This window comes from Cygnus atratus, chromosome 8 (genome assembly GCF_013377495.2).
Source record: "Cygnus atratus isolate AKBS03 ecotype Queensland, Australia chromosome 8, CAtr_DNAZoo_HiC_assembly, whole genome shotgun sequence".
Classification (NCBI taxonomy): Eukaryota; Metazoa; Chordata; class Aves; order Anseriformes; family Anatidae; genus Cygnus; species Cygnus atratus.
The window spans coordinates 30,571,228-30,588,634 of record NC_066369.1 but is presented as its reverse complement, the minus strand read 5'-3'; the positions used below and the strand labels follow the sequence as shown (position 1 = coordinate 30,588,634).

At 41.4% G+C, this 17,407-nt stretch overlaps 1 long non-coding RNA gene across 4 annotated transcripts; it reads right to left on the bottom strand.

Annotated features, from left to right (window-relative positions):
• Window positions 1–416: 416 nt before the first annotated feature.
• On the bottom strand, window positions 417–7,533 carry LOC118256946 (uncharacterized). 4 transcript variants are annotated; one of them, XR_004781405.2, is made up of 5 exons: window positions 7,470–7,528; window positions 4,832–4,911; window positions 4,087–4,191; window positions 3,808–3,914; window positions 417–1,983 (listed from the first exon to the last, which is right to left on the bottom strand). It is a non-coding gene; the product is annotated as an uncharacterized LOC118256946 (long non-coding RNA). The 4 variants fall into 4 exon arrangements; XR_007708599.1 differs by lacking the exon at window positions 4,832–4,911 and having other exon boundaries at window positions 418–1,983; window positions 7,470–7,533; XR_004781403.2 differs by lacking the exons at window positions 4,832–4,911; window positions 7,470–7,528 and adding an exon at window positions 4,287–4,802 and having other exon boundaries at window positions 418–1,983; window positions 4,087–4,209.
• Window positions 7,534–17,407: the final 9,874 nt, after the last annotated feature.

Here is a 17,407-nt window from a genome sequence, read left to right as displayed (position 1 = left end):
TAAAGGTACAGCACGGTGCCCTTCCATGCCTTCAGACACCTGTATGACAGAGCTAATGCCTATCCAGACCTATTGCGTGTTCAGTGCCTGCTATCGTGAATGCCATTTTTAGGTCAAGAATGATTATTTTTCCAGATGTACAGGTATAGGTCTCTACAGGATGCAGCTTTGTCCCTTGTTTACCAAACCCTGTTACCTTGTTTAGTTATTTTCCTTGCTCAAACTAAGCAGATGTCACAAATCAGAGGCTGTGATGCACACAAGGTATCATAATGCCTCATATTGCAAGCCCAGTGTGAGAATTTTTTTTAGAAAAGTGAATTTATTGATAAGCTCCAAGTGTCCTGCTTTGCTTGAGAAATACCGCAGTCTTTTCAGAGCATGGAAAGCATGCTGTGAACATTCGAGCACATCAAAGAAACAAACTCTGTACCTTTACTGCCCTCACAGACGGGAGAGGTCAAATGAGAAAGAAGTCTTAGGAAGGTGAAAAGACTTGATCACGGTCACATCGTAGCAGCACAGCTGTGGAGAGATGACAGGTTATCTATTCTTCAGTCCTGTGCTCTCTTCGTAAAGACTGCAGTGCCTACAGGCATGGCTGTATATAGATATAATACAGTTTTCGATGTTTTTATTCTTTCAGGACCATCCTCCTAGTCATAAAAATCCCAAGATGACTGTTAGTGAGAAGAAATGTCATGTGTGTTACACACACAGAGCCCTGGCCGTGGAATAGGGTTGTTTTATGATAGCCGCCCTGCTTGCCTGCTGTGTCAGCTTGAGAACAGGTTTCAGAGGTCTGACATTCATATCTTCTTATCTCTATACATTCTGCTAAGAAGTATTTTTGAAGTTTAATTACACAACCAACATTTCTAATGGATTCCTACACCATAGTACTCTCGTCTGTCATCATTATGCTCCAGTCCTGAGGTTTATTTTTTCCCTGGGACAAAGTGTACAAGTATTAAAGCACACTTACATCTCTCATTAGGCAGTGTACAGACATGCGAAGAAGCCAGTGCCCTGAAGATTGTGAAAGTGTTTCTTTTGTAATCTCAGAGATCTGTGAATGTGATCCTGTGGACTTTGTAATCACATGGCTCTGGCTTACTTAATGAGTGTACCAGGCTGCCTCTTGAAACCTGAGCTTGGATCCAAGCTGTAGGAATCTCTACTGTCCTGTCTACCTACATGTCATTTGCCCTTTCTATAGGTCTAAACACAGCTGTGTTAATTACTTAGTGATGGCTGCAGCTGATAAGCCTGGCAGAGATAAGAGGTGAGTACAGTTCTTTCAGAAAAACAACAATAGGCCACATTCACACATTTCATATACAGTACACAGACCAAAAGAACACAAGATCTAATTTAACGCTGGAGTGCAAAAATAACATTATTGGTTTTTCAGTTCCGAATACATAGTCTGATTCTGAAACAAGTAACAACATCTTCTCGCTCAACAGATATTTTGTTCTGTGCATTCAGAACTAGATGTTTCTTCATAGGATTGGCTACATCTGTCAGTGCTGTAGTACCAGCAGAGGTTACAATACCTAAAGACACCAAGCTATTTAGGTAATAAGATTCAAAAAATTACAGCAACAGACCACCAAGGACTAGGGGAGGGCATAAATCCTGATAAAACGCCAGGCCTGCATGCACAGAACAGATCCTTATTCCATTCCTACTCAATCTCTAACCGAAGCACCATGCTGAAAAACAAATAAATAAACAAAACAAGCAGTGAACTGAAGATTTGCCTGGTAGGAATTGTAAGAAAAAAAAACGTGAGATATTTAAAAATAATAAAGGACTTATCTGTACATGCAGCCTCTCTGATTTAATCACTTAATCTTTTGTTAGACAGAGAGTTAGTCCAAGCTACTAGATTATCCCGTTCCCTCTCCCATCGTTCTTCTTGCTTGTCATGACCATCTTCATCAGCTGTTTGTCTTTCTGACAGGAGGTGAGGCACATCTGTGGTTTGAAACAAGAAAGATTAATAATGACTGAAGGAAATGAAGGGCAGCAGGATGAGTAGAAAGGATGCTTCTAAAGCAAGCCAAAACATATTTTTTATTTTAAATGCAGAGTCGGATTTGTCATAATACATGAAATGCGTCTGCTGGAAATACACAAGGAACAAGCTGATTCACATGCACTATAAATAGAGAAGTATTTGTATAACAAGTTGCAGAATAATGTAATAAACTACATTTTTTCATCTGTCTGACAGTTCTGAAATCTGACCACTAATCCATTTAAACTCAAACTTCATTTGTTCTTCCAAACTATTTTGGACAACTGCTTTTCAATCTGTCAAAAATAAAGTTTCTTTCTATCTGAGGCTCTGACTATGACAATGTTCTGTTCTGAATGAGTGAAATATCCTTTCTACCGCTCCCAGCATTATCAATATTAACGATTCTGTCAGCAGGATTCCTATTTACTCTTTTATGGCTCTAGGACTCTGCTGTGTTAACAGTATTATAATTTGTTTTTGTCAGTTAAGTAAGCCCATATGCCTCTAATACAAACAAGGAACAGATTTATTGAGAAAATGGTGCTATTTTTAAACATTTTTCTGACTAATTTGCAGCCAGTTAGTGATGTCATCTACTCTGAATGCTAAAAAATCACAATGCTCCAAACCACTAAACTCTTGCTTTGTATACTATTCTGAAAAAAATAAAAAAAAAAAAAAAGGAGCTTAGCAAATGTATTTTTCACACGCAAAACATGTGGTAAGATGTTTCAGGTTGTGAAGAATGGCCCATATTCCCATGAAGTACATGTAAGGATTTTCCTTCTGAGGTACTGACAAAAACATCGGTTTCAATGTGTCACCTATTTTCTTTCCAAGCTCAGGCCTGGTAATGAAAACAGTTAGGCTTATAAGGGAAAAAGCAATTATAAGACAGTGTAATCAAGCTGCAGAGTTCACTGCTCAGTCATGTGTTCTCAATAAACAGCTTCCCCTGCCTGCTGTACTGTCAGCCCCAAGTCCTGCCCCTCTCTTACTGAGTATGGAGGGTTCAAGCTGCACTGACTGTGGTGCAGGATTTTACAGAAAATGTTTTGTTTTTGTTTTTTTTTTTTTGGTCTCTGCAGTCAGAATTTTGCCATTTCAGTAGATCTCCATGTGGATGCAGCTCCTCGCAGCTAAAGCCAGGAGGGCGCTGGTTGATTTAGATTTGGAGATAGAGAATTTAGAGAATGAGGCATCTGAAACAAACAAATTTAATGCAGTACTATTCAGGCTTCTGATGATCTGATATCTTAGCAATCTGAGTAAGCATTATTTTTGAAAAATATATGGGGTCAACACAAATTATATCAAAAATCCTATGCAGACTGTCAGCAGACAATGATAAATTTTGGAGAGCCATTAACAGTGCTCCCATAAAGTAATAAATATTTAAAACCAATGTGCAACAGCTGTACTTCAACAGCACCTCTTCCTAGCTACTTTGCATCTGTTCTTTTTTTCTCTCTTGGAAAATGAAAAAATAATAGTAAATAAAACCTTATGCTAATAAAAGCATGTAACCCACCTCCTGACTTTAGATATGTAGAACCCAATTCTTCTTTCATTTGTATTACTTCTGTTTCGGTAAATCTTCTACAGATTTTGGTTAAGTCGATCCTGATTTCCTCCAGTTGGTAGGGAAAAACCCAACCTACAACTCTAGTAAAAACATGATCTGTTGCTTGGCTTAGGGCAGGCTTCTAGTCAACCCTCACTGAAGAAAAGTTCATCTATTTACACTCCTCAATATGTAAAAAATAAAATAAAATTACCTGTGACTGTTACTAATATGCTGGGATCTTCACGTGTATTTATAGTGACATTGATTTTCTTCCATAAAGTTTTGTTCTGTCCATAATTTCCAACATGATTTTTTTCCCTTGATGGAAGCACAGTTAAATCCACAATGACAACATTAAAACACTTCATTCAAGACTCCCGATATCATTAAATTACAATGAAGTTGTGGCAGATTCACACTGGGGAAAGAAAGAGTGGAAAATGTCATGTATATTCGTAGAAAAGATTAATTTATGTGGTACAGACTCTACCTGATGATGGGTGTTTTTGCTGGCTCTATTTTGCTCATTCCAAGCACTCCTCTAGAGGTTTGTTTCCTTCACTTTCTGATGAGTTGAGAGATGATAGCATTGCGTCTGTAAGCAAAAATATGTCTTGATGGGCAAAATCAATTTAGTATACACTTGCTTAAGACAATTTTATATAAAAGATGCTTCAAAGCAGTGCTTACAAAATGCATTTGGAGGCAGAGCTGAGTGGGAGTTGTCGGAAGGAATGTGTCGGATTTTCAGATCGCTCTTTGTTCGTGAACCAAACTTGAGGGGACACGCACGTGCACTTGTTTTGATCAGGATGTCATTCCTGTTGACATCTCTGTATCTTGATGTGTCTAAACTCAGAAAAAAACTCCTTCCTCTTCTGTGCTCGGCTTTATCCCCTCTCTTTGGTCTTGGAGATCAAAGTTCATGCTCAAGTCAAGCAGAGAATTAGACTATCACATCCCATAGCCTGGGCCAGCAATGCAGCACAAATACAGGTCTCTTACTCTGACCTCCTCCTAAGAACATTTTTTAAATGAGAAACCTCTGGAAGATGCAAAAGCCACCTGACTGAGCAGCTGCAGCAAATAAAGGGCTGAAAACGACACAGGCCTTAGAGGCTTTGTCCTGTCAAGTGCTGAGAACTTTGACCCAGCCCCAGAGCAGCACTAATTGTACAGCAAACTCTGCAAGCACTGTTAAGGCTCTCTGAAGTTAAGAGGTTGGAGACAATTACCTAGTTGTCCATTTTGAAGATAATTATTCAGTAAGGACTTTGCTGGTTCATGAACTGTTGAACGCCTTTCAGGACCAAGTCTCAAAAAAATACAAAATTGGTTGAAATTACTTACATGGTGTGAAAGAAGAGAAATGTAAAAGGGTACCAAGAGAACAAACAAACAACAAAAAAACAAAACAAGAAACAACACAAGAAATGTAACCTAGTATTAAAAAAAAAAAAAAAACAACAAAACGATACAAGCATTTGTACATGCAGCTTTGTTTCTGTCACATGAAATGGTCCTTGGACTTGCCACATCCATCCCAGTTTTAGCAAACAAAACAATCTCTTTTTCTATTTTAAATCTGACAAACAAAAAGCACAAGTCTGAAAGGCAGTGGTGTACTAGGGATGAAACAGAACAAAAGAGGGATTAAATACAATTCTTAAAAATTGCTCATGTCCTCCACTTTCACTCCCTTGAGTAAAGTATTACTCTTTAGTTTGACTTCTCAACACTTCTCCCATGCAGGGTCAAAATATAACTGGGACTGGTAGAGAGAATTGTTGTAAAGAAAAAAATCAGAGAATAATATCCTCTAAAACACAGGCCAGACCATTATCTTGTCTAATACCTGTCACTCTGCCTTGGCTTTCAGAGGTTATTTATTATGTTCACACTTCCTGGAACATTCATGAATTATTTGTAGTGGGGGAAAACGGTTCCTAGATACACTGCTGTTGATCAGATGTTTGATTTCTCTCTCATGAAACAAAACCGAGCAGTCATCAAAACAGAGCATCTGGTTGCATCTCGTGGCGTTCTCTTTCCAGCCACGAGATGGCAAACTAGCTTTTAGCATGCAGTTAAACCCCAGCACCTCTGGGTTTAGGTATCTTGGCAAAACGCATGCACAAAGGCTGCCTGTGTGCTCTTTACTATCTTATCTTAGCAGCAGTGGTTTTTAGAGAGCAGAGCGAATGCCTGCTATAGCAGAGAGGGAGAAAAGGAAAGAGATCTAAAAGAGCTAAGTACGTCTCTGCTGTGCATGTTTTTGTTTTACAGGTTTCGTAGGTACTCACGAGAAAGGGCACGCAAATGCTGGTGCTGGTTGAAGGCCAAGATGTCGCAGAAATATTTCAGTTGGCTGTAACCTACCTTGTAGCACTGCCTCAGAGCCCTGCAGATTAGCATGTCTGGCCACGTGAGTATTCACCTAGCTTCTCAGAGGGCTTTCTCAACCTGTACTGAAGCTCTTGATATGATAGCCATACCTATGAAGGTATTTATTCTATTTTACTCTAAGCTGACACAGATGATAGTCAGTGCAGCAGAAGCAATTCTCTCTGCTTGTTCAACTCCCTGAAAACATGTTTTCAGTTTTATTCTTTTATCCCTGCACAGTAAGTACCACTTCTTCCTCTCACCATCTCCACTGTGATTGCTGAAGTGCTGCGTTGCCATCCACTCTGCTTCTTGCCCCCCAAGTCTCAAAGCTCACCAAATCGTAATCACATTTTTATACCTTGCAACTCCACATTTGCCTGTGTTTCACCATCATTTTTTAACACTATTCAGTTCTTCCTAAGGATGATGTGCAACAAGCTGCTCATTACAGCAGGACAAATCAGTAGTCCCTGGCGGTTTACACTGATTTAATGAAGTCGGAATTGACTCAGTGCCACTGTAATTAGCGAACATGTAAAAACTCAACAGGGGCAAACTGCTCACAGTAATGTGAACAGCATATTACAGAAAAGCAAGCTATATTTCAAAGCTCTTTTATAGAAGTAATTGAATTTAGAGATCCAATTTTATGAAGAAAACATATTTAAGTCGAACATTTGCCTTATTATATAACTGAAATTAAGATTTCTTCTGCTGCACTTATGTCAGCAAATTTTTGGCCTCTTTCCTCTCTAATCCCATGCCAGGAGTTAAGAACAGACTGCAAGCTTTTAAAAAACAAGCATGTTTTGTGAGCTGTTTGCAATTGAGGGAAAAAAAACCCCAAACACAAAGTGAGACACCCTGTGTTTGAACCTGCAGCTTAACGCTTGGACCTGCCTTTGATCAATCAGATCCAGCAGTTCAAAGGCAAGCAGAAATCTGTTAAAAACATATCTGTTGCCACCAGGTGGCACCGAGCTGTGCCTCTTCCACATGACCAAGCCTCCTGTCCCCATCTCCCCGAAGCTGAAAAGTTCACCCTCGCAATTTCCTCTGCAGTTCTTACGGATATAATGGGGGGAAAAAATCACTCCAGTTGAAGACACCACCCTAAAACAAGTCCAGGTTGTCGGAGCTGTACGCGCAAAAAGGGACGTTTGGAGCATTTCCTAGAGTCCCGTAGGATGGTGTGCCACTGCATAATGAAACAATTATCAAACATATAAAACAAAGGAGTTCTGTTAAAGGAAATAAAAACAAAGAAACTATGTCAAAGGAAAATTAACCCTACATTCTAGGTGCTTCTTGTGAAAGAAAAAGTCATCTTCATTTGAATCCAGGACTTGCTGTCCTTCAAATTCAATGAAGCAGCCCTAATCTTTCTAATTGATGTTGAAAACAAATGGAATTCAAAGGGAAAAGGGATTTTTTTGAACCGTTATAGAGTTACCACATAAGAAATAATAAGAAAATTCTAGTTACCAGTGTGAGACAAGGCAGCATCCTGGCTTTGAGATTTCCCTACATTTTTTCCACAAACTGACTCACAGAAGAATTCAAGAATTTAAGAAACTTGATCACATGTTCAGTGAAACTGAAACATGTAATTTGACAGTTACAACAAGGAATTATTTCCGCAGTCAGAGCTGTGTTTGGTACGGAGAGCCCCAGTGAAGCTGCCGGATGGACAAGTGTCCTCCAGGCTACCCCGTGTCCTCCCTCCCAGCCTGCCCTCAGCAGATGCACCTCACAGAGGAACACTGGACTTAAGGGGGGGCTTTTAAGAAAAAGATGAGGGCTGCTACAACTTAAGGATTCACAGGGACAAACATCCAGAATCTGAAAATACCGTGATACTCGGACATTGCCACTGCACTTACAAAGACCCCCAGGTGTAAATGTTCAGCAATGTAAACTTCTGCATACTCGTCCCAGTCTTCTGTTCTTTTCACACTTTTTGCCTTCTAGCCATAGGAGTTCCCCACAAATTCTGTGTCTTCAGAAACTAAAATGGCATAAATACAGAAAATTACATTTAGATGGAATTATAGACCAACCATTAAATTCTCCAAAACCATTCACTGCGTAAGTCCTGCTGATATTTGCAGTGCTGATAATAAAATACCATTTTTATTATACTTTGCTACACGTATTTAATTTTATTATAAGTCACTATGAATTTTCCTATGAATTTCAACAAGGACCTAACCGATTTACTGCTGAGCACTATAATTATATTCCCCATGCTGTACATCTGATCTCACATCCACGGGTGGCAAATTCAAAGGAACTCTATGGCAATCACCCTGGTGCCTTCTAGACATCACCCTAACACTTCCTAGTGTAATTTAGAAATAAATTTGTCCACTTACACTTAAGGATGTGGCAACCCAGCACACACAGAGTTGAACCAGTCAGTCCTCCTCTGACTGTGAGTGGATTATTTGGGCTGACAAAAATTATTCCCCAGGCTCGGAGATACTTGTACTTGCTCTGTGTAGACCAGAGCAGTCTCCGCTCCATGTAAATGCAGCTCTGCTGCATCTAAAGCCACCAGAGGATGAGAGGAAGGGCAGGCAGCTGCCTTTGTGCAAAGCTGTGTCCCCACCTCAAGCTCTGCAGGACCCCAGGGAGCTCAGACACTCTCCAGAGGCCTCAGACGAAGAGACCTCTTCAAAGACAATGGGGACAGTACGTAAGTGTGTGTGAGGGAAGGAAAGGGATGAATGATCTAGTCCCCTTGGCCTCCATTGTAATTCCTCCTGGATATGCTGCTTCTGAACCCCAGCTGCTTCCACTGGTGGGATTGCCTCAACCCAGACACACTGGGGACTTTGGTGCCAGAGACAGCTTTATTAGCAGCTACGTGGGTCTTGCAGGTGGGTGCTGCTTCAGGTTTTGCCTTTAGTTGTGTGGCTTCCTCACCCTCCATGACCCCCAGTCTCCCACATAACAGAGAACCGGTCAGATTTGGCATCCCAGGGCAGTACAGAGTTAGCACTGAGTTGCTTGGCAGAAGGAAAACCCCAAAAGGGGATTGCCTGTTATTTGTTTTCCATACGGTACTACAAATAATAATGAAACCCTCATGCCGCAGACCCAGATTAATAATAAGCCCATAAAAAAGCTTCGTAAATCATTACTAATTACCTGGTTTGGTTAGTAACTTAGGTACAGCAAAATCCTACAGAAGAATGTTGGTCTTTGCAAAGACCACAGCTGACATACATACACACATTTCTCCTCAGCTCTCGATGCTTTAATATTTGTGATCCTCAACATGACAGTGTCCAGTTCAAACTCAGATGCCCAAGGCTGTCCTGGGCTTGCATGCAGCCAGCACGTTGCTTGATTCTGAATCACATAACTAAGGCCTGAGTCCTAGCAGGTGCAAACTAACACGGGGTCCTGACACACGTGGGTTCACGTCAACACATAATCTTGACTGCAAATTTTGGACACAGGTTTGCAAAAACAACCCAGGTACAGTCAGAATTGACACACAAAGATAAATCTGACATGAGGACAGCATCAAGTCCATTATGTCCAGTTTCTTAAAACAGGCATATCAACTTACATGAATGTTCAAAACGGCCTCTTGCTTTTGATGTAGCTATTCTAGACCACGTCCTGTGGTAATCTTCACATGAAATGCTTCTAATCCCTCTGAAAAATTAAATACAGAACAAGGGAAGAGTTACTGGCAATTACAGAATTGTAACACAGAGTCTCAGGTATAACTTTCACAAAAGAACTTACTCAAATAAGATCATTTAAAACTCTTACAGTACGTATGGGTGACAATGACAGAAAGAAGTAGGTGCACAAAGCTCCAACGAGTGCAAGAGGAATGACTTTCACAAGAAAGTGGTATGTCTGCTCATTACTGCTGCTAAAAGCAAAGATTCTTTTAATATTCTGTCCTCTCCTTCTATGCCAAGGAAAATAAAATGTTGCTTAAAATTGTTTAAAAAGCAAATCTTATGAAGCGAAGAAATATTTTTGCCATTAGGTAGAGTTTTGTAAAATCTACTTGGCATTTTTGCATGGGTTTTCTCTCTTAGTTTCAAGGTTGCTACACAAACACTGAAAATAAGTGAAGCAAAGTGTATATTTAACTATGATTCCTTCATGGCTCTTCACGTTGCTGGGTGGGCTATTCACACTGCAGGCCTTGTTCCTGCCTTGGTTAGACTATCCCTACTTCATCTTCTTCTAACCTAAGTGAGAGAAGCTGCAACCTACTTAAGGTAAGGCCAAACAGGAACCTTTGGTTTCCTGGCAGCTTTAGAGAGTCCGAGCCAGTGCTGCCATGACCCCACCTTCTGCTGTGCTTATGTCCGCGCATTCCTGTCCCTCCCCAGGGCTCATCTGATCCTGCTGTGAACTGAGAGGGAAACCATCAAAAACTAAGGAAAAATAAAACACAAAAAAGGATCCTTTTTCTCCCAGTTCGGCTTTCTGAGCTGGGACCCTGAGGGGTCAGGCAGGCCCCAGGGCTGCGGGTCAGGGAGGGGGCAGGACCACAGCCATTTTAGAGAGGGTAAGAGTCCCATGGAGCGTCATCCTTAAACAGAAAGTCTTGGGGGCCGCTAGAAGCTGAGCTGATCTAACAGCCCAGGATGAGCCTCTTCCTTTGTTGGGCTGAGGTTCGGGCCAGGGCAGCAAGCAGGCTGGGGTGGTGGGAGGGGGGCTGGTCGAAGGCCCCATCACCATAAAACTAAGAGCTGCCAAGAACACCGAAAGCCAGCACCAATCACTTCACTGAACCCCATCTTAGGGCACTTCTTTTGAAACAATTCAGAATGCTGAAGGTTATTTAGCAAGATATTTTCATGGGAAGGAGGAAAATTAAAAATTGCATCCCCTTCACTGGCCTCCACCAAAAACCTGGCAAACTTGCCCCAGACTCCTGTCTACTCCCAGCTAGCCAGCTTTGTCTGACTTGGCGCCCTCCTAAAGCTCTGCATTATCTCATTCTTATTGCTCCTGCTTCTATAAAAATAGTTGACTGGGGGAGCAGACTAAATTGTAAACAAAACATACTGGACCAATGTAATTTTATACATAACAAAACATTGAGTCACCCACTGTCTGAACTGTGAAATCCCCTGTGATCCCGCTACTGTCTATTATTTTTCAGGAAGTACCAATGAAAGTGAGAGGAAGACACCAGTTATGAAAAAACATGGAGCCTTGCGCTCAGTGATCAACATTATTTTTGTCTCTTTGATATCCTTCCAACCTCCCTTGCCATGGTACTCCTGTAAAATGTCAAAAACTGCTTGCCAGGGGCCTTTTGCTTTTAGCAATATTCAAAGCTGTGTCCATAAAAGGAAACAATTCCATTACAGATTTCAATTTCCTTCCATTCCACACTTGGAATTTGTGATGAAACCAGGGGAAGTTGTACCTGAGCATTGAAGGCACAGCTAGATCAACAGTATTGTGCAGACAAACCAGCTATTTATTTGGGGTTTGTAAGCAATCCGATCCTGCACCTTCTGACACAGAGCAAAAATTATACAATGACATTCTGTTTTCACCAAAGTGAATTAGAATTTAACTTTAGCAGGGCCCAGATTTTATCCTTAACGTCCCAGACACATCCACAACACTCGGGTCTGGAAATAGAATGAGTTAAGAATCCACTGCACTAGTATTACAGGGGCTGAGAACTTCATGTCCTGAAGGCAACTGTCAGCAGGCCAAGTACTGCCAAACTCTGGAGGGAGGCAAAGGCAACTGAACTGAGAAAAAGAATCTGGCTCCCTCTGCTAGTTTGGAAGTTAGCTTCAGAAATATTTCAACAGTGATGCCATGTACAACCCTAGAAGTACAAAACGAAATACATCATGAAAATGACCTAGTATTTTTTTTTATATTGAATTCACTGGTTTCCTTATGCTATTTATTAATATAATAAATGACCTTAAAATATGTATTGCCTGAAATAAATGTCATTGATTAGGTCAAATAAAAATATCACTTGGCCCAACAATGACAAATTTCCTGGCTGTGCTCCTGTAGGCCAAGAACTTGTTTCATTTAAGAACAAGAGTTACTGGCAGAAGCTGGGAAGGAAACTGCTTGCCAAATGTCTCCATAGGAAATTAAATAATTGAGAATATTCACTAACAGAAAAAAGAAAATAATTGCTCACTTTAGGGTACAGACCCAAAACATCCTGGACTTATGTTGCTTTTTCTGAAATAGTGGCAGTGAAATCACAATGTTCATTGTAATTTGTTACCTGACAATGCCAGGAGAAGACCCTTGAGCTGGCTGGTGAAACTTCAGAGAAGAAATCCAGTCCTTCTCAACAGGAGGGAGTTCTGCAAAGGAATGCAGGTTCTTTTAAATCATTTTTCATCCAGATCCTACATGGTATAATGTGAATCTGTTCAGTGGAAAATGGTGCTGACTTTGTAACAGAGAAGGAATTTTCTCTCCTTCCCCCTCTCTAGTAGTCACATTGGCAAGAACTACGCATGTATTTGGATAGAGAATGGGGTTGATTCCCATTTACATGCAATATATTTCCCCCCAGCAGAATACAACAAGAACATGGGAAAGGAAGGAACTCGGGGAGGCCGCTGACCCATGATTATGGTGGCCTGAAAGCACAACTTTCCTGCTTTGAGAACAATGGGAACTTCTTTAAGATCAGCAGCCTCTTGACAATTTTCTGCCCTACAGGCCATCCATTCTGGCAGCTGAGCACTGTAAAACAGAAGCACAGGGCTTGGTCAGCCCCTCTGCTAAAAGCATGGCACCAGCATCTTTTCCAGCCCCTGGAGAAGAGCTTGTCCCCCTGCATTGAGAAGCACCATGTCCCTGCTGTGGGAACCAACAAGGATCGGGATTCCTGGCTAAAGGGCTTCTCTGAGGGCAGAGCAGGAAGGAATGGCAGAAATAGGTGTTTCTGGAGGCGGAGAACTTTTAGGGACTTTCCTTTGGGAAAGAAGGTTTTTTCCTTCATTCCAGAAATATCTGAGCAGGGAAGGAGAAAAAGACTTGAATGAGGGTTTCTGGCTGCTTTCACCGACTGGTTTGAATAGACAGTTTTGTTTTCTGTTTGTTTCCTTGAAATAAAGCCAGTATTTGTTGAGTGGCTGCACTGTGCTTAGATTGGAGGGTCGAGAAACCAGCTGGTGTGTCACAGCGAACATATCAGCGCTTCCCGTCTCCCTGTTCCCTCTCAGCTGTGCTCACCAGAGCCCATGGATTTTGCTGGTCTCATTCACCACCACGTCATTTGTAAGCTCAGGTACCTGAACTCAGGCCATATAGTTTCTTTCAAAACACTACTTCTTCGTTAAAATTGCATCACCATTCAAATTCACTTGTTTAACAGGTTCTAGAACTTTTTTAAGAGTTTTAAAAATTCTGAACATTTAATTATGAACAAAAACAACAACAAAAAGAGATAGTCCTACCTTCTGGGTGCAGGCTTTTTCTCACACACGGCAAAAGCACTTGCCTATATAAATATATATTGTTTTTTGGCATTTCTGCTGCATCCACAGATGCTGCATTTTCTGGTACTGGATTTGAAAGCATAAGCGTCACCTTAGGAAACATGAACACACACATGACTTTCTAATGCATGAGCTATCAAACCCCTGATTTCATACATAATTAGTAAAATTACATGACCCTGTTTTGTTAAACTGGTTGTTTTGTGGCCAGAACAATCATAGTAGCCTTTTAATTTTAGTATTTTGAAAAAGAAAAAAAAAAAAAGAGACAATCTTCTTGCTTCTTTCAATTTTTCCTTCATTCTTTTATAAATCCCAGCAGGCAGCCATAAATGGTACACGACTTTGCCATTTGTTTTACTCATAATCAATATGAAGTTGTCTGGAAAAATCATGCATACACCTGGGGGACATATTCAGTTATGAGAGCAGAATATAATATTATTCAAAGTGATGGCAGGCAGCGAGGCTGGAAATGAGGATACAAAGAAGGGCAGTCCACAAAAAATCTGGATTATTTTTTGTCTTAAAAAAAGGGGGGGAGGGGGGCAGTAAATCTGAAACAGAGAAGCCCACGTGGCAGAATGAAACAACACTTTAAATTAGCACAGATCTTAAGACTCATCCCAACCCTCTTGATCAAGATTGGCAACATGATAACCTTACTTTACTTTAAAGTTATCAGCTTCTTTAAAGCATTTTTCTGAAGCACAGAGAACTGGGTGGGTACAAACCTTTTGAGCAGTTGACTTACATGAGTTAAAATAGCTTAAATTCTAAAGATCAAAGGAACGAGGTAGGCTGGTCTATCTTAAAATTAGCATTAATAACAGCTCCAATAACAGCCCTTCACTTCATCATCTGGTTTCATCAGAGTTAAGACACTGCCAAATGAGCCACTGGTCAACAAATGCAGAAGCGAAAAGAAATTTTCCTGTGTGCAGAAAAGACTGGCCGGCAGATCCTGTTAGCCCAAGCTCTGGAGTCAACCCAGAGTTTGCAGTTTAAAATTCACAGCTACTATGTAAAGCACATTTTAACATTTTCTTACAGAGGAATGTAAAACTGCATCTTTTTCCTCATCTGGACAGCAAGTAAAACATTACTTATTGCTAACTTTACTTTCCATTTCTGGGGATTGTCAGGGAGGTCTATGCATGGCCTTCCACTGTAGCAATCCTCTGCACGAAGGGGAAACATTCAGATGCTGTATAACTTTAAGGTACGCTGACTTTGTTGCTAGAGTCTAAGGGAACTAGAGATCATTGCTGTTTGCCCTATATATCTTGTATTTTTAAATGACTCAAAACCTGTTTGCAGACTTCCTGTTTACGGGACTATTTGTATGGTTTCCCAAATATGCCCATTTTTTTTCTACCCGGAGAAATCTGTCCTGGCAAAAGCTCTTAATATTTCTATTTTTGTCCAAGATTTTTGGACATTTAATGGCCAGGTTAGAACAAGAGCTCAACAGTTCCAAACAGCCTGTTGTATTTCAGCCCTATTTTGATGGCAAAAGCACTGAAACAGCAGAATGCAGCAAGTCCTACCTGCTGTAGATGTCCCTTCTTCTTGTCTTGGAGACAGGCATGGCGACACTGCCCAGGTGACCTATCAGTTATCTTCCTCATTCCCTTCTTTCTGATTTTTCAGGAATTCACACATTCCTCTGAGCTTCTAGTTAACAGCATGCCCGTATGGACATTGCCATAGCAATCTGATTGTTAACTTCACCTCTACAAGAAGGGCTGACCCTGCTCCCTCCCTGCCCCTTTCCGGCCATATAGTACCATCATCCACCTCATACTGGGAATGCTCTCTTCCCTGCGCGATCACACACACTTTTCCTCCTTCTTACACAGTTTTCTACCAGCTTGGTGAGCAAAATTGGCTCATCAAGAGGTTGGACAAGCACAAGAGCTGGCAAGAGTGAAGTGGTAGGTCTGACCTTTCCTCCATGGCAAAGAGCTGTTAGGTTGACACCATCCACCTCATACATCAACAGCCTAAATGTTTTGAATTGCTGCGGGATTGAACCAAGAACTGAATGCTGACCTCAGCTGGACTCCTGTCACCCTCTGCAAGTCACTTCAACCAGCATTATTTTGAGGAGCTAATGAACAGGCACAAAGCAGCCGGCAGAGAATAAACACACATTTGCAGTCAGCAAGATGAACACTGACATGCAAACCAGACTCTGACCATATTTCTGCAAGCTGCTGCAACGGCAGAATAAAGGAGAAACAGTGTGTGACCATTCTTTTTGCACCAGCAAGGAGGAATACAGCATGTACAGTGTATTCAAGTACTGCACCATGCACAGCAGCAGCTTTTGTATGATACAAACGAATAATAGCGTTAAGTCTTGATCCTGCTCTGCAAGTGGTCTGCATATTTTCAGGACTGAGTCTAGCTACTAGATAAGAAAATAAATACATAAATTATATTGCAAAGAAATTGCCTACAAAGCAATGTTTGAAAGGAACATTATTTATATTGCAAGGCTGAGCACTCAGAAATTAGGAAACATCAGATTTATGGCTTCTTGTGCAATCTTCATGGTTTGGCTACTTAGGAAGGCCAGCTTCCTTAGAATTTGAGATGTTTTTTAGCATAAACTAACTTGTACCTATACACAAAAGCAATTTTAACCTTTCTATCCAATCCATTTGAAGTCAACTGTCTTTGGAAAAAAAAAAAAAAAACAGTCTTTTTTGAAGATAAGGCTTATGTGAATCTAGTTTGGAATAACTATTCCATTTCTGGCACAGTTTCCTGCTATACCATAACGTAGTGTCCAGACCATCTGTTTATTTGTGTCTTCTCTAATGTGCCTAAGCTATTTTGCCTGGATCTGACCTCTTTGAAATGCTAGCACACAAGACACACGCTGCGTTATGGCTGGGACTCATGGTGGTTTTACAGGCTCAGAATCCCACCCACCCTCAGCACGTCAGCTTGGTCACGGGGCTTTGCTATTCCCACTGGGACCTGCTGCCCTCTGAGCAGCATGAACCCCTAACAGGAGCTGCTGGAACTATCAGGCTCTGCAAGCAGAGTGCCAAGGGAGAAGAGGCAACAACCTTCCGGAAGAAGAAGAACACCCATTTCTCAGCTAGAAATGCTCACATTGCTCCTGCTCACCAGGGAACTCTGTACAGATCTTTAAAAACATGCTCCTCCACAGCTGCAGCTGTACATCTGCCTGGGGTCCTTACTGTTCTGAATCCTCGTCTTCTCCCAGAAGTCAGTGTCACTGTGTGAAGTCATGTTAAAATCCTCGTTGTTCAGTTTCCTCCTTCTCCTTGTCCAGCAATATCCTTATCTCACTAGCACAGATATTCTTCAAGACAGCCATGGCCATCCAACAAAGTACCTGCCCTGATGTATAGAAAAGCATATTCACAGTAAGCAACAGTCAGGCTGGCACTGCTCAGCAGTTGTCCTCCCAAGGACTGCAAGCTTTTGGGACAGTCATGACTACCTCACCTACCAGCAGCACCTCTGACACAGAAACCTGGAGCTCAGCTTGGGCTGCTCAGCAGAGCTTTTACCTCCAGACAGGCTCCGTAGCCCACCCGTGGTGAGGCTCGTACTGGCAGATGCAGCTGGTACCTGGGTTATGCCTGCACTGCAGTAAAGCTAAAGCAATGACTCCAGTGTGGACAAACCTCAATTCTGAATGAGAATACTTGCAACCTAAATAAAGTGAAATAATCTACTTTTAGAGAAGGCTTTTGTGCACAAATTCCCTAGGAACTTTTGAAAAAGATATTGTCATAAGTGAAAGTAACAACCTCCTCAGGTCTCCGGCACAGTAGACAGGAGCAGCTGAGCTGCAGGAATAGCTGCTACCAGCAAAAGGGTGGAGAAATCTGCTGTTTTATTGATACCAGTGTCAGGAGACGGAGGTGTCTGTCTGCTTCTCCCTTTCCCTCT